Below are 12,461 nucleotides of genomic sequence, written 5' to 3'. Positions count from 1 at the left end.
ATATCTGTCTAAATATCTTTTTTTTCTTCTTCATTCTATCTACATATTTGTCCCATATCAACGGATAATGAGACATCGGAACATAGATTTCTTTTTCACTTTATTACAAAAAGGTTCGTGAATACACTGTGTACAGCCGATACTCCCAGGTAAGTACCATGTCTACCAGACCGCTAGAATGGTACGGACTAACTCTCACAAGCAAGATCCAATCTTGCTCTCTCAACATGCTGAATTGTTAGGTATTGTGGAATTCTCCACTGTGATGGAAATATACTGTCACATTATGATTCTAGGGACACGTCACGTATAACAGAGTTCAGTGAACGCACCCTCTAATTTATGACACTCATAGTACTCTTAAACAGTTCGTTCAACTCACTATATAAAACACATATTTTGCATACAAGGATTAGGACATATTTATCTAGAAAATAATCCTAAATAGCAAATGAGCGTTGACTAAATATAAATGCATCCCCACTCTCACTTTAAGGCAGAATTTCACGATAATATTCAACCGACCAAATTTCAGCTCCAAGAAGGATTGAAAACATGTCTACGAGTACTATGGCCATAGTTCTACAGACTCAATACAGGTCCCTTTTACCTGACCAAGTTCAGACTCCAATACAGGTCCTTTTTACCTAACTAGGTTCAGACTCCAATACAGGTCCTTTTTACCTAACTAGGTTCAGACTCCAATACAGGTCCTTTTTACCTGACTAGGTTCAGACTCCAATACAGGTCCTTTTTACCTAACTAGGTTCAGACTCCAATACATGTCCTTTTTACCTGACTAGGTTCAGACTCCAATACAGGTCCTTTTTACCTGACTAGGTTCAGACTCCAATACATGTCCTTTTTACCTAACTAGGTTCAGATTCCAATACAGGTCCTTTTTACCTGACTAGGTTCAGACTCCAATACATGTCCTTTTTACCTGACTAGGTTCAGACTCCAATACAGGTCCTTTTTACCTAACTAGGTTCAGACTCCAATACAGGTCCTTTTTACCTGACTAGGTTCAGACTCCAATACAGGTCCTTTTTACCTAACTAGGTTCAGACTCCAATACATGTCCTTTTTACCTGACTAGGTTCAGACTCCAATACATGTCCTTTTTACCTGACTAGGTTCAGACTCCAATACAGGTCCTTTTTACCTGACTAGGCTCAGACTCCAATACAGGTCCTTTTTACCTGACTAGGTTCGATATTCAAGTTGGGAATAAAGAGAAGGTTATAAGGCTAGCCATAACATATAACCTAAAGGGGCATCTTATCAGATGCAGTCCTCTCGATCGTGGAGAACGGCGTTTGGCAATCAATTATGTATGTTTGTATGTATGTATATCCCCATATATATATATATATATATATATATATATATATATATATATGCCTTATGTACATATCCATATAAATACTGCATGCCTCTTTTCATAGTTTATACATAAGGGTGGGCTGTGGCACCTTAGAAGTACCAACCAAACTCGGCTGAATCCCTCGTCAGGCTAGGAGGACCAAAGAGAGGAAAAGTCCCCTTTTGTTCCTTTTTTATGTCTGCTACTACCAAAAATATGGGAAAGTGCCTTGGTAAATAAATATATGAAAGGTCTATTAAAATGTTGATACTGTTCTTATAATACATAATTTTAAATGTTCTTTACTTACCATGTAGTTTATTTATTTACTTTCCTCACTGGGCTATATTACCCTGTTGGAGCCCTTGGGCTTAGAGCAACTTGCTTTCCCCACTAGGCTTGCTGCTTTTATATATATATATATATATAATATATATATATATTATATATATATATATATAATATATATATATATATATTATAGTGCATCTCTCTCTCTCTCTCTCTCTCTCTCTCTCTCTCTCTCTCTCTCTCTCTCTCTCTCTCTCTCGTGTATACATAGAGGGTATAAACATGTACACTCATCAACAAAACCAGTGTCGCCTGGCCAGACATGACTTGGAGAGATCATGCCCATCTTGCCCTGAAAGGGAGCCGACGTTAAACAACCGAGACATCGTTGGGATGGTTCGAATGTGAGGAGGAAAATTACCGATATCACTCAAAGAAATGCGATGATGAATGAAATATATATGAAAAGAGAGAGAACTTTTTTATTCATTTAAGAAATGTGATCTAATATCATTTCGAAACTAATTCATCAAGAGATTTTACCATAATTTTTTTATTTGAATTTTCCTATCCTAATTCTAAATAAAATTTTCTTGAATAATATTGGAACTGACTATTCATATTAATATTCATAACACGGAAATATCCTTCGTTTACATTTTCCTAAGCATCCTCTCTCTCTCTCTCTCTCTCTCTCCTCTCTCTCTCTCTCTCTCTCTCTCTCTCTCTCTCTCTCCACTCTACGCATTATATTTAGGCGCTAATAATGTATCGTTTTAAATAGCACCTTATTGGATCACCAATCATTAATAAGTGACCTTTGTTCAAAATTTCGAAGGTAATGAGGTTTAAAACTTTAGTTATTGATTCCATTGTTTTCCTTTGATTTCGATCATGAGCTACGTAGCTCGGTGTGGTTTGGGTCAGCTATTGTCACTGGCTAATTGGCTCCGGCCCTCTTAGAGAAAATAGTATTATTTGCTATATCAATTATATCAGTCTAAGGTTGGAGATTTAAAATGCATCATCAGCTAATAATTTACATTGTTTCAGAAGTGATTGGTGAAAATAAAATATATGAAATGACATGCAATGAAAGTGTTCATTGGTGCATTATTATAGTGATGTTGTGTTATATAGGATGTAAGGTATCAAAGATTATAGTATCAACTCATTGTTTACTCAAATTATCTGATTCGGCGTCAATAACCCTAGATGTCAAGAGGACAGAAATCTCCTAATCAATCAATCAATCAATCAAATTATCGGGGCAAGTCTCCCAATTCCAAGCGAACCCCTTTCCCTGGTGACGATTGCTCAATGCTCAAAGGTCCGAGTCTAGCTGGCTTCACCCTTCCCAAGGCAAAAGGAAATATTTCCTTAGCAGTGACTCTTCGTATTGTTAGTATTTTATTTGTCGTTTCATGACCTGATGTCCAACACCTTATAGGTGTTCTCCCGGTAGGCTCTTCAAGAAATCCATTACTCTCGATATCTGTTCAATCATTCTTCTGCATATTTACTTCGTTATTTATAGTTTTGAAATAATTGTAAACACCTGGAAAGAAAACTGTGTGAAATATTGTCATCTTAGTATTTTGTTTTTCATTTACTAAAAAACTTCCACCAGAAGGACCTCATCATAACTGTGAGACCTTTAAACCTCAAACATGTGGGGATGGGGGTAGAAGGATATAACCAGCTGGGGGTTAAAGATGATGATGGAGAGGTGGCAATTGGGTGATCTTAATGTATGGCTTGACGAGGCTTGCATATTAACATTTATGAAGTGATGATGATGATGGTATTACCCCTATTGATAACCTTTGATATCAATGATTCCAACTCGCAATGAAAACGGGCATATATCGTTCTAACATTGTATTTAGGTGGTCACTGAACATCTTTGGAACATGGGATATTCACGCAAACGAGATACAAATCTAACACCAGCTTGCAAAGTAGTTAGCGGTCTTGTGTGATCATTGGGCACATCCAATTAACATGAAATATTGGATACATAAGCATTCAGAGTTCTTATGACCTTATCTAACTTATTCTTGAAATCGAGAGAGAGAGAGAGAGAGAGAGAGAGAGAGAGAGAGAGAGAGAGAGAGAGAGAGAGAGAGAGAGAGAGAGAGAGAGAGAGAGCCGCTGCTAGGATAATGCAAACAAAGGATATATCATTCAGACGTATATTAATTGGAATAGTCAGTTCCCACAATACTTAAGAATGTTCCATATAAAAATGTAATAAGTTCAAATATATCGGTGTGATCATATTTTTCAATAACTATTCTCGAAAACGATTGCATTCTTAAAAGAATAAGAGATAAGACCTCTTATCTCTTACCTATATATATATATATATATATATATATATATATGTATATATATATATATATATATATATATATATATATATATATACACATACATATATCATTAATCCTCACACTTCTTTGACTGATATCGGTAATTTCCCTCCTCCTCACATTCGACCCATCCTAACGATGTCTCGGTTGAGTAAACGTCGGGCCACCTTTCAGGGCAAGAATGGCATGATGTATCCAAGGTGGGTCTGGCGAGGCGACACCGGTTTTGTTGCTGGGTGTTCTTATGACAGACAACACTTTAACATAAAGGTTATGGTGGTGAAAATTTGACCAAATTTTCACCACCATAATCTTTATATTAAAGTGTAGTTCCTAAAGTAAATGTAGTCCTGAAGAAGGGTCGCGAAGTGATCCGAAACACATGTCGATACCAAACAATTAATGGACAAAATTAAATGTATTTTTGCTGTTATCCTGAAAACTATCTGCAGGACGATCTGTCCGATGAGAAGCTGTCTTCGATTTTGGACGCCGATGAGACGTTGTGTATTCATTATATATATATATATATATATATATATATATATATATATATATATGTATATGTATATATATATATATATATATAGTCTTTTTTCTAAAAAGGAAAGTATTTAATCACATGGTCCTAACAGTATTAACTTAAGCATCAGAAACTTGGAGCCTTACTAAAGGCCTTACAAGATCAGCTGATTATAACTTAAAAGAGCTATGGACAGAATGATGATAATAATAACAATAAGAGACATAAATAGACCGACATGGATACGAGAGCAAACTAAAGTAGAAGATATTCTAACATGTAAGAAAAAGGAATGGACATGGACAGGACATATAATGAGTATGTCAGACAATAGATGGACATTAGAATGTGTCCCTAAAGATTATTATTATTATTATTATTATTATTACATGCTAAGCTACAACCCTAGTTGGAAAACCAGGATGCTATAAGCCCAGGGGCTCCAACAGGGAAAATAGCCCAGTGAGGAGAGGAAACAAAGAAAAATAAAATATCTTAAGAACAGTAACATTAAAATAAATATTTCCTATATAAACTATAAAAACTTTAACAAAACAAGAGGAAGAGGAAGATAGAATAGTGTGCCCGAGTGTACCCTTAAGCAAGGGAACTCTAATCCAAGAAAGTGGAAGGCCCTGGTACAGAGGCCATGGCACTACCCAAGAAAAGAGAACAATGGTTTGATTTTGGAGTGTCCCTCTCCTAAAAGAGTTGCTTACCATAGCTAAAGAGTCTCTTCTACCATTACAAAGAGGAAAGTCGCCACAGAATGACTGCAGTGCAGTAGTTGACCCCTTGAGAGAAAAAGGATTGTTTGGTGATCTTTGTGTTGTCAGGTGTATGAGGACAGAGGAGAATATGTAAAGAATAATCCAGACTATTCTGTGTATGTGTAGGCGAAAGGAAAATAACCGTAACCAGACAAAAGGATCGAATGTACAGTAGTACTGTCTGCCCAGTCAAAGGACCCATAACTCTCAAGCAGTAGTATTTCATCGGGTGGCTGGTGCCCTGGCCAACCTACTACCTGCCAAAAAGGAGCAGGGGAAGGAAGAGAAGACGAACTTATAAAGTGGCATGTCTGGGGTCTTTATTCTATAATGGACCAGTCACGGCTGATGACACACACAAATGTACATATAATATATATATATATATATATATATATATATATATATATATATATATACATTATATATATACACATATATATATATACATTATATATATACGCATTTTATATATATATATATATACATTATACATATACACACACACACACACACATATATATATATATATATATATATATATATATATATATATATATATATATATATATATACATTATGTATACACACACATATATATATACATATATATATATGTGTGTGTGTGTATGCGTGTGTGTGTATGAATATATAAACCATTGGTAGAAACATAACATATGCACATAGTAACATCCATCGCCTTCGAAAAAAAATCTATTAAGCAATAATTCTATTGGAAAAATCATATGAATATTACATTATTATTGATTATCTAAAAGGAATTCTTCAGAAAAGTACTCATGAAATGCGTTTTTCCGAGACGTATATCTGTGTTTCGAACGGCTCTGATATCGATTCGTACCGAAAATGGGCTGTTTTAAATCTCAAACCTGAAAAAATAAGTCGAAGCCTTCGGTTATTTCAATGAGGTTTGCTGAAAACGTCAATTACCCTTCGCCCGAGTTCGATCACCGAGTACGCTTCAGCCGTTACTTAATAATGAAAGTAATAGATTATAGTATTAATTATCGTTTCATCTTCCTATTCAGTCTCTTAACTCTTCCTTCAAATTGCAAATCCGAGCGTTGAACGACTTCAGAACGTTCAGACTCAAATCCATAAATCAAATCATGTAGTTTATTATTATTATTATTATTATTATTATTATTATTATTATTATTATCATCATTATGATGATGATGATGATGAGATATTAGGGTTTATTGAAACGAAAGAAGAGTTTTTTCGCGAGTCCTAAACGGCTTCGAAAGAAAATCTTCACAGATTTCTGAATGGCTTCAGAAGAAATGGCCATAGACTTAGCATGGAGTTCTGAATGACCCCTAGAACAGAAACTCTGAATGGCTTCGGAAGAACACTTTCCAGGATTCCCAAATACCTTCAGAAGAAACAGCCGAAGACTTAGCATGGAGTTCTGAATGACTCCAGAGCACATTCTTCCTGAAGCTCCCTGAACGGAACCTGAAGAAAATTTTCCGGGATCTTCAAAAGGCTTCAGAAGACATAGCCGTAGACTTAGCATGGAGTTCTGAATGACTCCAGAACAGAATCTTCCCGGAGCAGTTCTGAACGGCTCCGCCCCGAGCTTCTGAAGACCTGATCTCTTTTTTCAAACTAAGCATGCAACGCAGTGAACATGGTTAATGGCTATTTTTGGATTAGGGAGCTGACAGTGAGAATTGTGTATTACAACTACAGGATCAACAGGAGGCTCTTCGGAACACCTTCATCTACAGCTGGTTTTGGTGGTTGCTGCAAAAGTTGTCAAGCTTTGAAGAACATAATGTACACGCCTTGAATGATTCTTTGCTTGAGCTTTTGCAACGATGTCCTATAATTGGAGAATATTGGAACTAAGGAAATAAGGACGGAGACAGAATGGTTCAACTGAACGGTGAGCGACCTGTTGTTCTTCAACAGGATGGTCCCAAAATTCGACATTGAAGAAAGGACATATCCAGAGCGTATTGGTAAATATATTGCGTTGCTCGTCGTTTACTTTAGCGTGATGACGTATGCGGAGAAAATTTGTTGCAATCCTGTCTTTACCCATCGCCCTGATGGACAAAGACATGGATGCCATCGATTTCTCTGAAGAATCTGACGAACTGACGACACACGGCATTGAAATCTCTCTTGAAATCTAGAAGGAAACTGACGAACTAGGAAAGAATACGATCAAATCTCGAAGGAAATTAACGAAAGGAAACCGAAATCTAAAGAACTTGAAAAATAGAACAGACGGAAGAGAATAGCAACGAAAAGCCTTTAAACGAAGACGTAAAATAGCCTTTAATGCTAGAGGTAAGTCACCTTGAAATAGAGGTTAAAAAACCTTAATGCTAGAAATAAAGCACATAAAAAATAGAGGTAAAAAAGGTTCAAATGCTATATATAAGACACCTAAAAATAGAGATGAAAGAGCCTCTAATGGTACAAGTACTGAACCTCAAAATCGAGGTAAAAAAGCCACTAATACTATATATAAGGCTCCTAAAAATATAGGTCAATGAGCCTATAATGATATAAATAAGGTACCTAAAAATAGAGGTTAAAGAGCCTCTAATGCTACAAGTAATGCACCTAAAAATCGAGGTCAAAAACCTCTAATGCTATAAATAAGGCACCTAAAAATAGAGGTCAAAGAGCCTCTAATGCTTCAAGTAATGCACCACAAAATAGAGGTAAAAAAGCCCCTAATGCTATATATAAGGCTCCTAAAAATGGGGGTCAAAAAGCTCCTAATGCTATAAATAAGGCACCAAAAAAAGAGAGGCCAAAGAGGCTCTAATGCTAGAAGTAATGCACCTCAAAATCGAGGTCATAAAGCCCCTTATGCTATATATAAGGCTCCTACAAAGAGAGCTCAAAAAGATCTTAATGCTATATATAAGGCTCCTAAAAATAGAGGTCAAAGAACCTCTAATGCTTGAAGTAATGCACCTAAAAATCGAGGTAACAAAGCATCTAATGCTATAATTAAGGCATCTAAATATACAAGTCAAAGATCCTCTAATACTAGAGGTAATGCACCTCAAAATAGAGGTCCAAAAGCCCTAATGCTATAAATAAGTCACCTAAAAATAGAGGTAAAAGAAACTCTAATGCTAGTAGTAATGCTCCTCAAAATCGAGGTCAAAAAGCCCCTAATGCTATAAATAAGGCACCTAAAAAGAGAGGCCAAAGAGCCTCTAATGACAGAAGTAATGCACCTCAAAATCGAGGTCAAAAGGCCCCTAATGATATGTATAAGGCTCTTACAAAGAGAGGTCAAAAAGCCCTTAATGCTATATATAAGCCTCCTAAAAATAGAGGTCAAAGAGCCTCTAATGCTTGAAGTAATGCACTTAAAATCGAGTTAAAAAAGTATCTAATGCTATAATTAAGGCATCTAAATATAGAAGTCAAAGAGCCTCTGATGCTAGAGGTAATGCACCTCAAAGTAGAGGTAAAAAAGCTCCTAATGCAATAAATAAGGCACCTAAAAATAGAGGTCAAAGAGCCTCTAATGCTAGAAGTAATGCACCTCAAAATCGAGGTAAAAAAATCCCCTAATGTTAAAGATAAGACACCTTAAAATGGAGGTCAAAAAGCCCCTAATGCTCGAGATAAGACACCTCAAAATGGAGGTAAAAAGTCAGCTAATGCTAGAGATAAGGCACCTCAAAATAAGAGGTAAAAATTACCCTAATGCTAGAGATAAGGCACCTCAAAATATAGGTAAAAAAAATCACCTAATGGTAGAGATGAGGCACCTGGCACCTCAAAATCAGAAGACAAAAAGCTCCTAATACTAGAGATAAGGCACCTCAACATAAGAGGTAAGAAATCCCCTAATGCTAGAGATAAGGCACCACAAAATCAGAGGTCTAAAAGCCCCTAATGCTATAGATTAGGCTCCTAAAAATAGAGGTAAAAAAAAAACTCCTAATCCTAGAGATAAGGCACCACAAAATAAGAGGTCAAAAAGGCCCTAATGCTAGAGATAAGGACCCTCAAAATAAGGGGTAAAAAAAGTCCCTAAAGCAAGGCACCTCAAAATATGAGGTCAAAAAGCCTCTAATGCTCGAGATAAGGCACCTCGAAATAGAGGTCATAAAGCTCCTAAAACTAAAGTTAAGGTACCTAAAATTAGAGGTAAAAAGCCCCTAATGCTAGAGATAAGGCACCTCCAAATAGAGGCCAAAAAATCCCCTAGTGCTAGAGATAAGGCATCTAAAAATAGAGGTAAAAAAGCCAGGGTACCAACCACCCGTTGAGATACTACCGCTAGAGAGTTATGGGGTCCTTTGACTGGCCAGACAGTACTACATTGGATCCTTTTCTCTGGTTACGGTTTATTTTCCCTTTGCCTACACATACACCAAATAGTCTGGCCTATTCTTTACACATTCTCCTCTGTCCTCATACACCTGACAACACTGATATTACCAAACATTTTTTTTCTCTCTCAAGGGGTTAAGTACTGCACTGTAGTCGGTCAGTGGCTACTTTCCTCTTGGTAAGGGTAGAAGGGACTCTTTAGCTATGGTAAGCAGCTCTTCTAGGAGAAGGACACTCCGAAATCAAACCATTGTTCTCAAGTCTTGGGTAGTGCCATAACCTCTGTACCATGGTCTTTCACTGCCTTGGGTCAGAGTTCTCTTGCTTGAGGGTACACTCGGGCACACTGTTCTCTCTTGTTTCTCCTCCTCTTGTTTTGTTAAAGTTTTTATAGTTTATATAAGAAATATTTATTTTAATATTGTTGCTGTTCTTAAAACAATTAATTTTTTTTCCTTGTTTCCTTTCCTTACTGGGCTGTTTTCCCTGTTGGAGCCCCTGGGCTTATAGCATCCTGCTTTTCCAACTAGGGTTGCAGCTTAGCAAATAATAATAATAATAATAATAATAATAATGCTAGAGATAAGGCTCCTAAAAATATAGAGGCCATAAAGCTAAAGTTGAAACACCTAAAATAGAGGTAAAAAAAAGCCCCTAATGCTGAGAAAAGGCACCTCAAAATGGAGGTCAAAGAACCTCAAATGCTAGAAGTAAGGCACCTCAAAATAAGAGGTCGAAAAGCCCCTGATGCAAGAGGTAAGGAACCTCAAAATGCGGGCCAAAGAGGTGCTAAAATTAAATACAGCATATACTTCAGGTATTTTTTATGAATGAAATGACCCCACTTCAGCCAGGTGAGTGGCGTACTAAACAGCCAGCATACCTGCTCATCACAATGCAGGCTCCTGGTACTTAACACCCGTCAGCGAGTCCTAGACCTATCATATATAGCCATCCATGTCTGGACTCCGATAGATCGGACACAAATAGGGTTGTAATAGATCGGACACAAATAGGGTTGTAACTTGGTGTGTGTGTGTGTGTGTGTGTGTATATATAATATATATATATATATATATATATATATATATATATATATATATATATATATATATACACACACGACTTAAACTATTTTAATTAATGTAAATATCAACCACGATGGCATTTAAAATCGAATTCTATCTTTGGGAATGAATATCCACTAGAAATTCATTAATGACAACAGCCTCTGGCTGGGCAGAAATTCGAATCTATGCCTCTTAGCCGAAACCATGCTTGCAGAGACTGTATCCAACCATGCAATCAAGACAAATACAAGTTTATTACAAGTCTACTGTACACATTCCTGTCAAATTCAGGAATCTGTTCTTAGATTTTAAATAAATTCATCACCACAATGATAGCTGATTAGTGTTTGCAACACGTTGTTACTGATATATAGTCATGATAAATAACCACGTGTTGGTGTTGGACATCAGGACATGAAACGACAAATAAAATCGTAATAATACGAATACTCAATGCTAAGGAAATATTTCCTTTTGCCTATAGGAGGGTGATGCCAGCTAGACTCGGACCTTTGAGCATTAAGCAATCGTCACCAGGGAAGGGGGTTCGCTTGGAAGTGAGCGACTTGCCCAGATAATTTGATTGATTGATTGATTGATTATGAGTTTTTTGTCATCCTGACATTTAAGGTTATTGACACCAAACCAGATAATTTGAGTAAACAATGTGTTGATAGTTTAATCTATATACCATATCATCACTATAATAATGCACCAATGAACTTTCATTGCATGTCATTTCACATATTTTATTTTCACCAATCACTTCTGAAACAATATAGATTATGTTAACTGATAATGCCTTTTAAATCTCCAACCTTAGACTGATATAATTGATATAGCAAAAAATACTATTTTCTCTAAGAGGGCCGGAGCCAAGTAGCCCGTGACAAAAGCTGACCCCAACAACACCGAGCTACGTGGCTCATGGTCGAAATCAAAGGAAAACACTGAAATCAATATCTAAAGCTTTAAACCTCATTACCTTCGAAATTTTGAACAAAGATCATTTATTAATGATTGGTGACCCAATAAGGTGCTATTTGAAACGATATATTATTAGCCCCTACATATATTACGTAGGCTACAGTGTGTATGTGAGAGAGAGAGAGAGAGAGAGAGAGAGAGAGAGAGAGAGAGAGAGAGAGAGAGAGAGCAATTGCTTAAAAAAATGCATACGAAGCGTATTTCCGTGTTATGAATATTAATACGAATAGTCAGTTCCAATATTATTCAAGAAAATTTTATAGATAAATAGGATAGGAAAATTCAAATAAAAAGTTATGATAAAATATTTTGATGAATTAGTTTCTAAATAATATTAGATTACATTTCTTAAAAGGATAAAAAAAGTTTTCTCACTTCATCGCATTTCTTTGAGTGATATCAGTAATTTCCCTCCGCCTCACATTCGAACCATCCTAACGATGTATCGATCGTTTAACGTCGGCCACCTTTCAGGGCAAGAGGGGCATGATCTCTCCAAGTCAGGTCTGGCCAGGCGACACCGGTTTTGTTGCTGGGTGTACTTTGTCATTTGTTCGTCAAACCATACACAAGAAAAGTAACTATGCCCTACTCATTACAGCTGAAGCAATAAGCATCATTATCCAAAATCAGAACTTTTAACCACCCAACGAAAATTGAACAACATTCTACTATCAAGTAGAAGACGACCACAGCCAAGACATGGAGAACGACCCTTCGTTGTCTGAGACACTG

This window comes from Palaemon carinicauda, chromosome 24, assembly GCF_036898095.1.
Source record: "Palaemon carinicauda isolate YSFRI2023 chromosome 24, ASM3689809v2, whole genome shotgun sequence".
In the NCBI taxonomy this organism is placed as follows: Eukaryota; Metazoa; Arthropoda; class Malacostraca; order Decapoda; family Palaemonidae; genus Palaemon; species Palaemon carinicauda.
This window is presented reverse-complemented; position numbering follows the sequence as displayed.